Raw genomic sequence first — 13,343 nt, forward strand, 5'->3', positions numbered from 1 at the left:
TCGCATGGCGAAACTTTCGCTTCGGAGCGACACGAGACGCAAAGAAGTGCAACCGTACCCTTCTACATTTTTTTTACATATTATGTCATAAATAAATAATATTGTAAATGACATAAGGAAAGCTTTTCGCGCGAAACGCAATCAGAAGAATCAACAATATTATAAATAAATTTTTCTTGACAAAGATTATATGTACAGAACTATCCTATTCGACATTAATTTCGGACATTCAGTACGTTGGCCAGAAACACCTTTGAACTAGAGCTAAGTAAATAGCCGTCCTTGTGTCCTGCAAATGCAAGACGAGTGTTGTAGCGAAACGACTTAACGGACACGCTAATTACGGCGCCGTGTTCTCGCTGGGCTCGCAAGCAAGTGTCAGACGATCCCTAAACTACCCAAAGGACACGATCGACATATAGCCTGGCGCACATTTTCGTGCTCCAATAAACTTGGCGAGTCTCTCGCGCGTACCCGTACAGAGCGACGGAGGTAATAGGGATAACCGTCCCTTCCTTACGCCCGGTTACTTCGGCTAACGACATTCAAATTTCATTAAGGCGCCGCGCGATGTGCGCTTGACAACTTTCGGATTGCAGATCGACTCCTCAGAGCGGAGGGATTCTCTTCCGTCGGCAAAACGATCGACGAGAACAAGAGCGAAAACAAGACGAGTTTATTTGTCACGTGACGCACGACGACCGATTCGTGGCAATAATCTGTATAGCTGTGTCTCATTTCTTTGATTTAAAAACAGTCCCTGACAGATAGAACACGAGATTTTAATGAGAGTCACAAACGTCGTCGTAACGTTTCAATTCCATATCAAACGTGCAATTCCGATACGTAACGTAATTAAAGCCGCGGCGACGTCCATTTACCAGATATTTGATTAACACGTTCAATGCCGTGATCGGTCATCGATAACTGGCACCACGATATCGATGTATTACCCTGACACGCAATACATTGAATACGCAACAAATTACATACGCGTCAATAGAAAACAGATTAAACGAGATAACGAGTACGTATTTGCGAGAAAGCATTTGCTTATCGCAGAATTTAATGCGTAATCCGTAATTAAAGTTTTGCAAACGTAATCAAAAAATTAACGTAAGCGCTCGATCTATTTTTGAAATGAAAATATATCTTAAGTGGAGGCATAAGGCTAGTAGTCGGTTCTTATGTCAAGACCGTTTTAAGTAAGTGTCTCAAGATGTCAAAAACCCTCCTGAAATTGTTTTATGACATCTTAAGGCTGTACTTAAAGATTGTTATAAATATAAGAATAAACTATAAGCACCGGCCATGGAGTTTCAGATCCTTTGATATTGTTTCACGTAATATACCGTATGACTGCGTAAAAGAATACGTCAATGCTATTCTAATAACGATAAAAACTCGTTAAATTACGTAGATATCGATCTCGCGGAATAAAAAACTATTTTCATGCAAAATTCGATTTGCAGTAGATTCAAGGTTATCGTGTTATTCTTGCAAACTCTTCAATTACGACGATCACATTTACATACGTCTTCGATTAATTAAATTACCGCACGTCAATAGGCACTACATAATCTACATTGTTTACACGTTCAGCGATTGTTTGACAAATGACTACATTGGTCGTGAATGGATACGGTTGGTAAATACGTTATATAACGATTCTCAAATTAGACTGTTTTTCTAGATTTCGATATCATGACGATATTTGCCTCTATACGGTTTCTGCTCGCACCAATTTGTATGAAAATTGAGCGGTGATGCTCAGAATCAAAGTTCTAACCGAATAATCCTATTTTTGCGGACGACAAGCCAGCGACGAGAATTAGCCCTATATAACCGATAACGATAAAGGAATATCGTGCATGTATGAATCTTGATCGGCTGGCTTCGTACGAACGTATCGTACGAGAACGCGAGAGGAAGAAAAAAAAGCACAATGTCTCCAAATGGAATTCCCCTAACGTGAAACGATAAGGGCCGTCGCAATATGTGCCTGGAGAAAAATTCCCCGTAACTCGAGAGCATATTGTTCCCCCGACGTATGAAGAATTCACCCCGTTACTGCCCGCCGCCCTCGCAAATTTATCTATAATAGAGCGATAGTCGTTCAAAAACCCATGCCGTCACTTTTCTTCTTACTGCTTTCCAAGCATCTAAAAGACGGTGCGCACCTCCTACCGAAGGAGGACACGTCGCGTTTTCATAAATCGTAATATACCATCAGCCGCAATTTAAACGGTATTACTCAGAATACGTTCGAATTATCCTGCAATAACCTGCATTAATTCGCTACGAGTCATAATGACCTTTAATGGTTTGCCAACAATAAAAAAAAATAAGTCATTGGCCGCGGCCTGACTGGCCGTCGAATTGACCTTCACGAATGCGACAGCAGCGATCGTTTGCCAATGATTGAAATTCTCGAAATCGCGACGCCACAATTTCGCTTAATTGCGCGCGACGCATTTCGCGCGCGGACGATGCAATAATTGTCTTCCGGCATTGCGCGCCTGCTTTTTATCGTACGCACGCGAACCGAGTGCGAAGAGAGGATGACTCTCGAGCACGTCGTGTACGCCGGCAACGGCGCGGCGGAGTTCCCCGGATCCTCCTCTCTCACCGTGAGAAAAGCTCATTTGCATATAAATATAAGTAAAAAGTGCATTTGCATTTAAATGTGCGACCCGGGGTACTCCCGCTCTCGCCGACATCGACGTCGTATCCTCGATCGAAAGTTAACGGCGGATAGGCCGCATAGATAATGACACACGAGGTTTAATAAAGGGGAGTGAAAATGAATGACTCTATCAGTTCCCCGAAACAATTATTTCTCATCAAAGTATGTCAATATCACGAAGGAGAACGAATATCGTTTTATTATGCGGAATTAAAAGTGCAAATAATTTGTGTTCTTGCATATATCCTCATTTCTGTTTAAAAGTCTAAATTAAAAAAAATTATATACGTACATAAAAAAAATACTTATATAGAAGCAATCATATAATTGCAGGTTAAACAAATATTAATATAGTCGTCAAATATACATACTAGTTTAATATCAAACAATTGAGATTATCAATAATTGTTTAAAATTGAATTTAAATCATGCCGAGCATGAATAAATACAAATAATCTATTTGTTTCCATGATTGCAAACGACACCGCTGAGTACGACATCATCCGCACTTATTGAGGCAAGTTGTTCATTCGTTAATTTATTATTTATTAAATTAAATTGTTTACTTCATTATCCATTTAACTAATTTTACTTCATTTGTTTATTCGTTATTTATTCGCTCGTTTGATCTAAATCCGGCTTAAAATTCAACGATTGTAGATAATTGCAAGCCGGATTTCTCTTTCGAGAGACGCAAGGAATAAAATATCAGTCGGCACCGGCAGGTTGAGAATAGAACGGGCACGTGCTCGGTGTTTAACCGCGAAGTCGGTCGGCGAGTTCCCGAAAGCGGATTTCCCTGCGAGCCTACTATCGTCGGCGTCCAGCCCGCGTGAGGAAAGAGGAGAACTGTCGGTCGGCACAACCGCCGCGTTGCTGCTACGCAGTTGTGCACGAATCTGAGAAGCTGCGAAGACAAGAAACGTTTAACCGCAGGTTGCAAGGGTGTAAAATAGTCCGGCGGCGCGAGAGGCGCGATAACGTTTCAATTAGTTTGCGAATGCGACTCGCTCGGTCCGGCTATGCAGCGCTCCGCCAATTGCCCGAATCGTGGATCTAGAAGAGACCTCGACCTCGCTTAAATCGTTACACGCTCGACCGTGAGCAATTAGTCTGGCAAATTGGCGGTCGGCACTTACGTACCCCCGAATCCCGTCTTCGATAAACGGAAATTTTACACGAAGGTATTCGCGGCGGTGAATTAAACCCGCGAATTACCGCAGGTGAAAATAGCGCAAAGTATCGGTTTATAAATAACTACGTTCGCTCGCGCCCGGCAGAAAAAAACCTGATACAGAACACCCGTGGGTATCCCGTCAGACTCGATTATCGCGTTACCTCAAGCCGAAACTTCGGGAAACGCGCGGTGATCCGTGGTGTGCGCGTTCGATCATCCGCGACAGTCACGAAAGGTCCCTCGTCGGGGATAATAATTAAATGTAATCGTGCGTTAATGAGGCCTCTAGAAAAAGAAGCGAGCGCATTTATAATTCTCAGATCTCTCCTCGAGATTTCTCCCGCTCTCCGATTTCTATAGCGAGCATATACGCGATACTTCTAAACAACTTACATAAGCGGCCGGCTCGGCTTTAGCTACCTTGAAGTCGGTCGTTGCCGCTGACTCCCGCAGCAACATCGACGTAGTAAGTCGAAGGTTTGCAACTCGCGGGCTGCCAATCGTAGCGCACCGACGTTTGCGGCGATACGCGAGCGCGAATTAATAACTGGAACTTATTTACCGAATTAAATTCAGCGTGCGATAAAACGTCGAGATTTTTCTTCGGCAACCGACCTGTGCTCTCCGCTCCCCCCCCCCTCCCCTCACCTTCCGCCGGTCTTGCATTCGGCGGAATATATAATTTTATGCATTTAAACACACGTCGCGTACAATCGAAACACGTTTTTGCGTCAGTGGAAACGAGTCGAACTTGCTCGATAACGCCGCCGAGATCTTGATATTAAAGTTTCGATCGGCATTCCGACGCCGCGCCGGTACTGCGCCTCGCCGTGATTACTGAACCAGCACTTGAACGAGCAAATTTAAAATCTTAAATTGTTGTGACGTTGAAATCGCCGTACGCCGTTTAGAGTCCGCGGTTTATTTCCTTAGCGGATGCGAGTGTGAACGACCCGAGATGCGAAAATGTCAAGGAACTTACTAAAGAACGTACTTAGCATATGTACTTACATTCCGTTCGCACTGCTCATATAATTTTCTACCAGTTGCATAAGCAAAGACGTTTTCTTACCTGCAAATGAGAGGGAAAAAAAATGTTAGTGATAAAAATAACGGAAAAAGCAAAATATTGCTTATGATTCGAATGAATTGTAGAATTTAATGTACGGAAAGATTCACAACAACACGCATTAATTCTCATACAGCAAATAACGTATATGTATATTGCGTGATTAAATAATTATCTCTTTGAAATCACGTAGTGTCACGAATTGTGAATATTGCGTCTAAAGCAAACACGTCAAAACAACGTGCAGCGATATGAATGCAACAAAGCTAAACCGGTATTAAGTTCAATTCCAACGTTGATTTGCTTTTCACGGCTGAGTGAGCATAGCAGAATCCAAAAATAAAATCGCGTAGTCGTTGGAATGTATCGTTTGTAGGAACAGAAAGCTTGTATAATCGATCACGAGCGAGCGACAAGAAAAAAGGTAAAGAAATGTCCTTCGCACAAACACTATCCTTCACAGTCGCAAATAAATGCGCTTTAAGATAAACAAAATAATAGAGGGATTGCAATTTGTCCTCGCTTGTAATGTATATTAAAATATTTAATTAAGTATAACACGCGACAAAGGTAAAAAAATATATTTTATAAAATCGGAAAACGCAGATATTATATAAAACATTATATATAGTGTTCTTAGGAAAAGAATTGCCATATGTTGTACTCGGAAATCCATAATAAAATTTTTTTAACTCAACTTCTAAAGTAAAAAAAAATCTTTTGTAACAATAATCCCTGCGAAATCAATCTATTCGAACTCGTAAAGTCTCTCGACGATGTGGCGTAAATCTGGTTTAAAAAAACGTCGAATGGAAAGGTACTAAGTCGCTTTCGCGAATTGTCAAAGAGTATTCGGGCGTATTGATCGATCGATCATTCAGGTTTTTCTCTTTTTTTTTTGTCGAGCTCCGTTCTACCAGGTAGAACGCGATCCTGTTTGATATCCTTTATAACACCTGTCCCCTTTAGGGATCTGCCTTTCTTTCGAAAGAAAGCGCTGTCACTGACCCGTGCAGCCGTCCGTTCCTCGGCCAACGAATAGAGTAACCTTTAATTACTGTGCTCCGATCACAACCTGAAGCGTCGAGCTCCGGTTTTTTTCCATGAACCTCCCGCTCTGGGCGTAGGGGATTATTTACCGCCTTTTACCTTCATAATCGTTACATCACCTAGCTATGATGATCACGAACGCATAAACAGGCTTGGCCACATCACAGCGCTAATTGTAATTAACTAGATTATTTTTTCTATCCGTACTGCAGCCATTTTAAATATATTATATATAAATTCCGCTTGAGTTTAATAAACATTTTAAATATTCTATGGTAATTTTAAGGGAATAATATTTTCAGAGAGTAAATAACGCGTGTTATATAAATTATTCTTGCACACGACTCCACTAACTTTACTAACATCCATCAAAGCGATTATTAAAGGCATTAAAGCTTTCTTATCAGTTTTTTATACTTGAATTTAATATTTGTCCATAATAACTTAATTTAAAAAAATTTATGATTGTATAAAATTATTATTTATACTTCTTAGAAGTCTATCGTCACATAAAATAATAAAGATATTGTTTAATAGCATTAAATATTACAAAATTGTTGAATATTAGTAAAATTATACTTTATTCCTAATAATTTCTCAACAATACAAGAATGTTTCAACATTGCATTCCCTGATATTCAAATATCCAATCGCCATAGAATACTTCAAGCGATACATTTCTTTCGCTTCAAAGGCAGGGGATGAATAAATATTAAATATATCCAAGAGCGAATCGCAGAAGTCATTAGCTCCATTTTAAGGCATCTCAGCGATCTTCGTCGTACAAGAAACGGCGGAAAATCAGAAAAGCCAGGAGCGACATGGAAAATCATCCTCGCGTAATCCGTCAGAGAGGCGCGGAAGCGGAGCGAGAGATCTCGTTTCCGGTCGGTCGAGTATTTTTTTTCTTTCCTTTGTTCTGTGCCTTAGAGCGAACGTAGTATGGATGCCGGAAGTACCGAGTGCAGATTTTCGACAGAAGCGCCCCGAGGTGCGGAAATGGAGAGCGCGAAGGGACGGTATAAAAGAAGGGAAACGAGAATGGTGGAAGAGAAGAAAACGAAGATGCCTCGTGAGACAGCTGTCGGAGTATTTCGCGAGTTTTGGCTTCCAGGCATGAAAGAAAGAATAAAAGAAAGATCGCGCCGTACACCTAAATTTTTGTCCAGATATCTCCGTTCACATTTCTATAACTTTATATAACAATACTGTAATTTATACTGTAATGCCTAAATAGATGAAAAATTCATCCATTTATTCACCCATTTTTTCCAGCCTTATAAAATCACATTCAAATTAAAATAAATATTTCAATATCTCCTAAAATAGTGGATCTTTTTCAAGGTTCTACAGACAATAAAAATATATCCAGGATATTTTTATACAAATTGAAAAAATTGTGACGCAAGAGTGAAATCAGGTTCATCTTTCCGCCATCCGAGATACGTCAGCAGGTACCTACGATGTATACATGTGTTGGCAAATCCGTTTCCTCGATCCTAGCAGCCTTGCTCCCCATTTTTGCTTCCATCTACGTTGTCTCCCCTTATCTTTCCCGTTCGATCACTTCGCGTTGACTCTCGAGTTTCCATCCTCGCGTGCCACGAGGTACATTAGCGATCCTTCGATCGTCCAGGGACCAGACTGCTTTCCCCGTGCCTTTCCAATTTCACGAAACGAAGGGACTTCGCACGACGTACAGGAGAAGCATTTTCCGAGTCCCACCAGGAACTCGTTTCGAATTACTTTTCGAAAGAAGGGAGGAGAAAGGCGACACATTCGAGGGGGGTTCTGGACCGAAGGAAAGGAAATGAGGGTATATCCTTCTCTTCTCTCCGAAATTTGCATAGGCCCGTTTTTTCGTCATAAAAATTCATAAAAAGCACTCGCCGCCGATTTAAAAACGGAAAATATTATCAACGCGTGGACTTCGCGCAACTTAAAAAATCGCGCGTTTAAAGGTACTCGACGTGTCGAGGACCACTAAATTATTCTCACGTCAGAAGCAAGGAATATTTATCTCTATCCACGTTGTATTAATAATAAGATATTGTAGGTATATACCGAACTTTCTATGTAATGTGTCAAATTCAAGGAAAAACTTCTCTCGTAAGCGATACATTATTTGATAAGTTTCAAAGAACGAATCATTTATCATTATTATCAGTTAAAAATACTATCATGTATATTATCTTGCCAAATTATCAAATTCATTTGTTATTATTAGTAATTTAAGCTGTTAATTATGAAACTGTTAATTATGAAAATTTACAAGAAAATTTACATTTCAATCAACTGATAATAGCCATATTTTACATTATACATCTGCATATTATCTCATGACAATGTAACGGATAAATTTGCTTTTTGTTTAACAATTTTCTTTTTGCAATATGCTTATCCCGCGTGATAAGAGAAAATAAAAATAAAATTCAACTCAAAGTAAGATGACACCGTCTGTCTCGAAAATGATTTGACCGTACACGCATATCTGAAATAATCAGTGATATTTCACTGGAATAGCTTTCTCGGGTTTCCAAGCTGGCGAAACAACAGGAACATTTGGAGAACAAAGAGCATGGCGGATAAGGGAGTTAGAGAAGGGAGGACGACCGTCGGGGAAGTTTTGCAGTTCCCAAAGTGAATGGAGAGAAGCGAGAGTTCTCTTTCAATCGCGTCTCTGATCGGTTTCGGGTCCTCTCCGTCGTTCTCGTCGCCGATGCGAGTCCACTCTGCGTCTCGGCACAGGCGACTCTCGAGAAAACTTTGCTATTAATCGAATACTTGTTCGTCCGATGCTTCTCTCTTTCATCTATCTCCCATTCTATCGCTCGTTGCGATAGATTGCATGAAAGTGAGATTAGTATCTAAAGTATGGTATACTTCAATAAAAAAAATACACTTTGAAAATACGTAACGTTTCACGCAAAAGTATAAATAATTTATCGCATATAATAAAATAGCTATCTAAAGAAAAATTAGAAAATCACTAATCATCTTGCTGCCAATAAATGTAATGCTCCGATAAAGTTTTACGTTCATAATATTTCGTGTAAACTGTATAATTCGAATTGTTTTCACAAAAACTAATTTCTAATCAAACGTTCATTGAACACAACATCTCACACAACAGTTAAATAACAAAATAAGAATAATTTTTAAATAACTTGCGATTCGTACGACTTTGAGAGTAACGCGTCGACTTCCTCCTTCGTTGCCAGAGAGGCGCGATTGCCAGGAGGAGAGATATAGCCATCGATACCACACACCACTTTCATTCCTCGAGGACAAAGGGACGTCCCGTGAAGGGAGGATTATGACCGATGAAATACCGCATTAAGGGTCCCAGTACACTGTCGATCCTAGGAAACGGGCGCACCTGCCACTCGCCCGTCCTGAATCCGGGACTCTTTTGGCTCCTGAACGCCGGGCGGAATGGGATTGTTTCTCTCGTACTCTTATTTCGCCCGTTTCCCCCCTCACTCTGCGACGCGTATTGGTCACGAATTTCATCTCTCGGGAGAGTAGACAAGCGTATCCGATAGCCGCTTATTGGATTTAGCAAGAAAGTAGTATTTCCCTTCGCCGCACGATGACGCGGAGAGGGGTGGGATTCTTCGTTAAGGAGATTACCAGGACGGATAGCGGCGGAACGGTGGGACCATTCGATGGACGTTAATGTGCATTAGAGATGTACATCAAATCAGATGCACAATTTAATTAAGTAATATCAAATGCGAGAGAGCGAGGGTCCCAATCGGAATAATTCAACGGCGTGAAGATCAAAGCGATTAAAGCCTCCATTGGGAGACAAGAATATATACCTATATATACACATATACGTACATTTTATAGCAATAAATTAAAATTGTTCGTTTAACTTTTTAATAACACATATACAAAGCGGATATTGCTTCGTAGAAAATTCTCGCCTTATAAGTATTATTGTTGCGTTTAAAAAAGATATCGTTAATCTCTGTTTTTGTACCAAAGATGTTAAAAGAGATATATCAGTTTTTGTTCTTTTTTTCCCGCATTACCTCACAATGCCTTTTCATCTTTAAACGCACTGTTATTTTACGGACTTTTAAAAATCTCATAGGAGTTTACACATCGATTATGTTATAGCTTCTGAAGACGACTGCCTTTGTTCCTCCGCGGCACGTGTCCCATTGTCGTCAACGACGAAAGGACCAACGGGCCAGCTGCGTCCCCGAAATACTAGGGTAGTAAAAGACTGCACCCTGCAGTCTTGCAATACGTTAACAAGACGAAGAAGCGAATGGACTACTACAAAATTATTTTCGTTTATTTTACACGTAATATTTTCGTAACAGGTTAACGTAAAGTAAATCTTCAATTACGCAATAGAATAATTGCAACAAAAGGTTATTGGGTTATCTTGCGACGAGAGGTAAATAATTACAATATCAAATAGCATAAAATCAATAGCATCATAAAAAATGACATACAGATGCAGCGCGAGCAAATAAATTTAAAATTAATTTTCGAGATAAATTAACTGTCGAGAAAAAAAGAGATTTATCGTTTTTTAATTTATCTGAATTTCTGTTCCTGCCAATAATATATGAGAAATTAATACTAGTAAAAACATGCCTAAACTATAAGTAAATTTGCATAGAGAAGATCATAACTCACTCGGGCTATCTCATATCTTTCAGTTATTTGAATGCAAAAATATGATCATAAACAATACGCGCGATTAGCATTATAATCGTACTCCAGTAAAAAATAGCACGATATCCCGTGTGTAACAACTCTCGAAATAGATAACACTATTATTCTCGTAACAACTCTCGAAATAGAAAACCCATGTTATTTGTATTCGCAATTGCTGTAATTTTCCAAAGTCGTAAAGAATTAAACGACATGAATGCGTACATATGTACTTGTACGTAACAGATTAACTAAATGTAGAAACGTCCAAAACAAGCTTGTTTTACTCGTCATTAAACAAACGGCGATTGACATGAGTGACATATGCGACACCGTATCGAGGCTTAAAAGGAAAGAAAATACATGACATAACAGATCCAAATTTTCTGTTACGCCAGAGATAACATACCATATCAGAAATCGAACATAAATACACTAATGAGTTTATTTAAATCGCAAATATGGGCGTAATTAAAACACGTTATCGCGATTACATTTAATTTCTGATTATAAATAAAACTCATCATTAATGGCAATAGCCTTATTTAAATCACAAATAAATGTGCAAGATAAAAAAGGTCATCGTGACTATATCTCATCCGGTTATTTGAACGGAAAAATACTCGCAAACAACATATGTTTAGAAACATAAACGTGCTTCAGTGAAAAAAGAAAAAAGTGATACCCTATCATAACGGTATTCAAAACAGAAAACATCAACTTTGCTCGATGTATATCGTTTTGCAATCGTTGTGATTATCGTGAGCTTCCACAGACACTAGAAATAGAATATAAATTACGAATTAAGAATTTTTATTCGCAATTTATTTCTATCATAAATATTATTAAAATGGCGTGCTGAATCAGTCGTTTAATGACGTCTCTATAGCAAAACTGTTTATGAAAAGATTTCACATCGCGTTCTTCACCTTTTATAACTAGCACTTAAGAGTGGAAAACGAGAAAAATAGAAAAGATTCCAAGAATAACAAAATAATAAGTTGCTATGTGGCTTTTTTATACATTTCACTTGAAACAATTGTAGTAGAAAGCTGAAGAGAAATAAATTCGAGTCTTACAGCAATTACCCGAGATGTGTAACAATTCTTATTCTCAATTTATTTGATTTATATTCTATAGGCTATTATTATCCAAAAATATTTCTCATCTAATATACAAATATATATAATTATCACGATAATCAAAAACGTGATTTTAAAAGATCGCAGCTAGCTGTTCGGTTATTTCCAAGAAAATATTATCGCGCATTCGTCAAAGCTTAACGATCCTAAAAAGCTACGAAAGTGTCACTCGGGCATCATGTCCATTAAAATCTGCCCTTCGCCGCTATTTATCAGGTACCATGACCGTCCTACGGAACGTCGAGGGTTAAAATCAGCGCGGCCGTGTGCTGACGTGTTCGCTCGCGTTATACCGACGTGACCCGCACACGCTTGAGAAATTGTCTGAAAGCTCACGTCGCACGCTCCTCAAACGAGAAAATCCGGCCCTTCTAGAATCCCTTTGAACCTGTCGATCCTGCCCGTGGGGTGGGAGCGAGCGAGCGCCGAGCTTCCTATTCTCGCACCCTCGTCGTACCTCCTCGACACGTCGACGATCACCAAATGCTCTGGGTCTTCCGCTGCTCCCCCCCCCCTTTCTCACTCTCTCTTTCTCTTTCTCTCTCTTCTTTCACGACAAAACCCATGAAATCGCGTCACATTCGTACGCAATCAAGCAGTAGTTTCCATCCAGGGACCTACTCCTGAGAGACCCGGCCTTGCCTCTCTATCTCTCTTTCGCTCTCGCTCCGTTACCCTCCGGTCGTCAAATCGAATTCATCGTGGCGCATTAACAGCTGTCGCGGCTGATCGTGGATCGTTACCGTTTCGCTGGTTGTCCCGAAATCTGAACAGCCCGGCGGAGGAGCGGGTGTGTCACCCGGGACGTCACGTTGGCACAAGAGAGAAACAGAACGTGTACCTACGAAACGGCGCGACCGTCCCTTTATCCGGCAACAATACGGCGAAATGGCAGAGGCGGTGGGGTAGTTATTCGGGATCTGTCCGAGGAACAAGATAGAAAAAACGGTAGGCGATGGTGGATAATGGTCGGCTGATTTGACGGCCGTCAAACGCGTGTCGCGCGTTGACAGTTACCCGCAGCGACGAGAGGGAAAGAGAGAAAGAGAGAGAGAGAGAGAGAAAAAAGGGTGACGTCAATTGAAAATTAATCACCATTGTAGAATAATCCAAGGGGCTATTAAACGACAGGACGCGCCAAAGGTGATGCGCCAGAGGCACGTAACTGCAAACTGTCCCGTTAACCAGTAGAAGCATGGGCGTGCGTTTTATATCGCGATGACTCGTACCGCCTGAAGCGATGTCAATCAGTCAACGGATTAAGATTTCGCGTGCGAGCGTCGGGCGGTCTTATTTAATCACTTTCGTGACGAAACGCGTTTGTCCGTACGCGCGAATCGACTCGGCTATCCTCTATCTTCCATGCACGACCTTATTTATCGTGTTTAACACCGCTAATCGAGCGAGAGAAATCGCAGTTGCGTTTCGCGTAAAGATGCGCTCTTCGGATTACATTGATTTATATAACAAAATATTACTTTTTTTTCCTCACAGCAATCGCTATCGTTTCGTCGATAAATCTCCGGGGGGAGAGGGGGGGGG

At 40.5% G+C, this 13,343-nt stretch overlaps 1 protein-coding gene across 1 annotated transcript in view; it reads right to left on the reverse strand.

Moving 5' to 3' along the window:
- LOC105457498 (headcase protein) overlaps window positions 1-13,343 on the reverse strand; it is a 137,405-nt gene that overhangs the window by 65,143 nt on the left and 58,919 nt on the right. The gene's annotated exons all lie outside the window — the stretch shown is intronic.

The sequence above is a fragment of the Wasmannia auropunctata genome, unplaced genomic scaffold, assembly GCF_000956235.1.
Source record: "Wasmannia auropunctata unplaced genomic scaffold, wasmannia.A_1.0 LD335214.1, whole genome shotgun sequence".
Taxonomy (NCBI): Eukaryota; Metazoa; Arthropoda; class Insecta; order Hymenoptera; family Formicidae; genus Wasmannia; species Wasmannia auropunctata.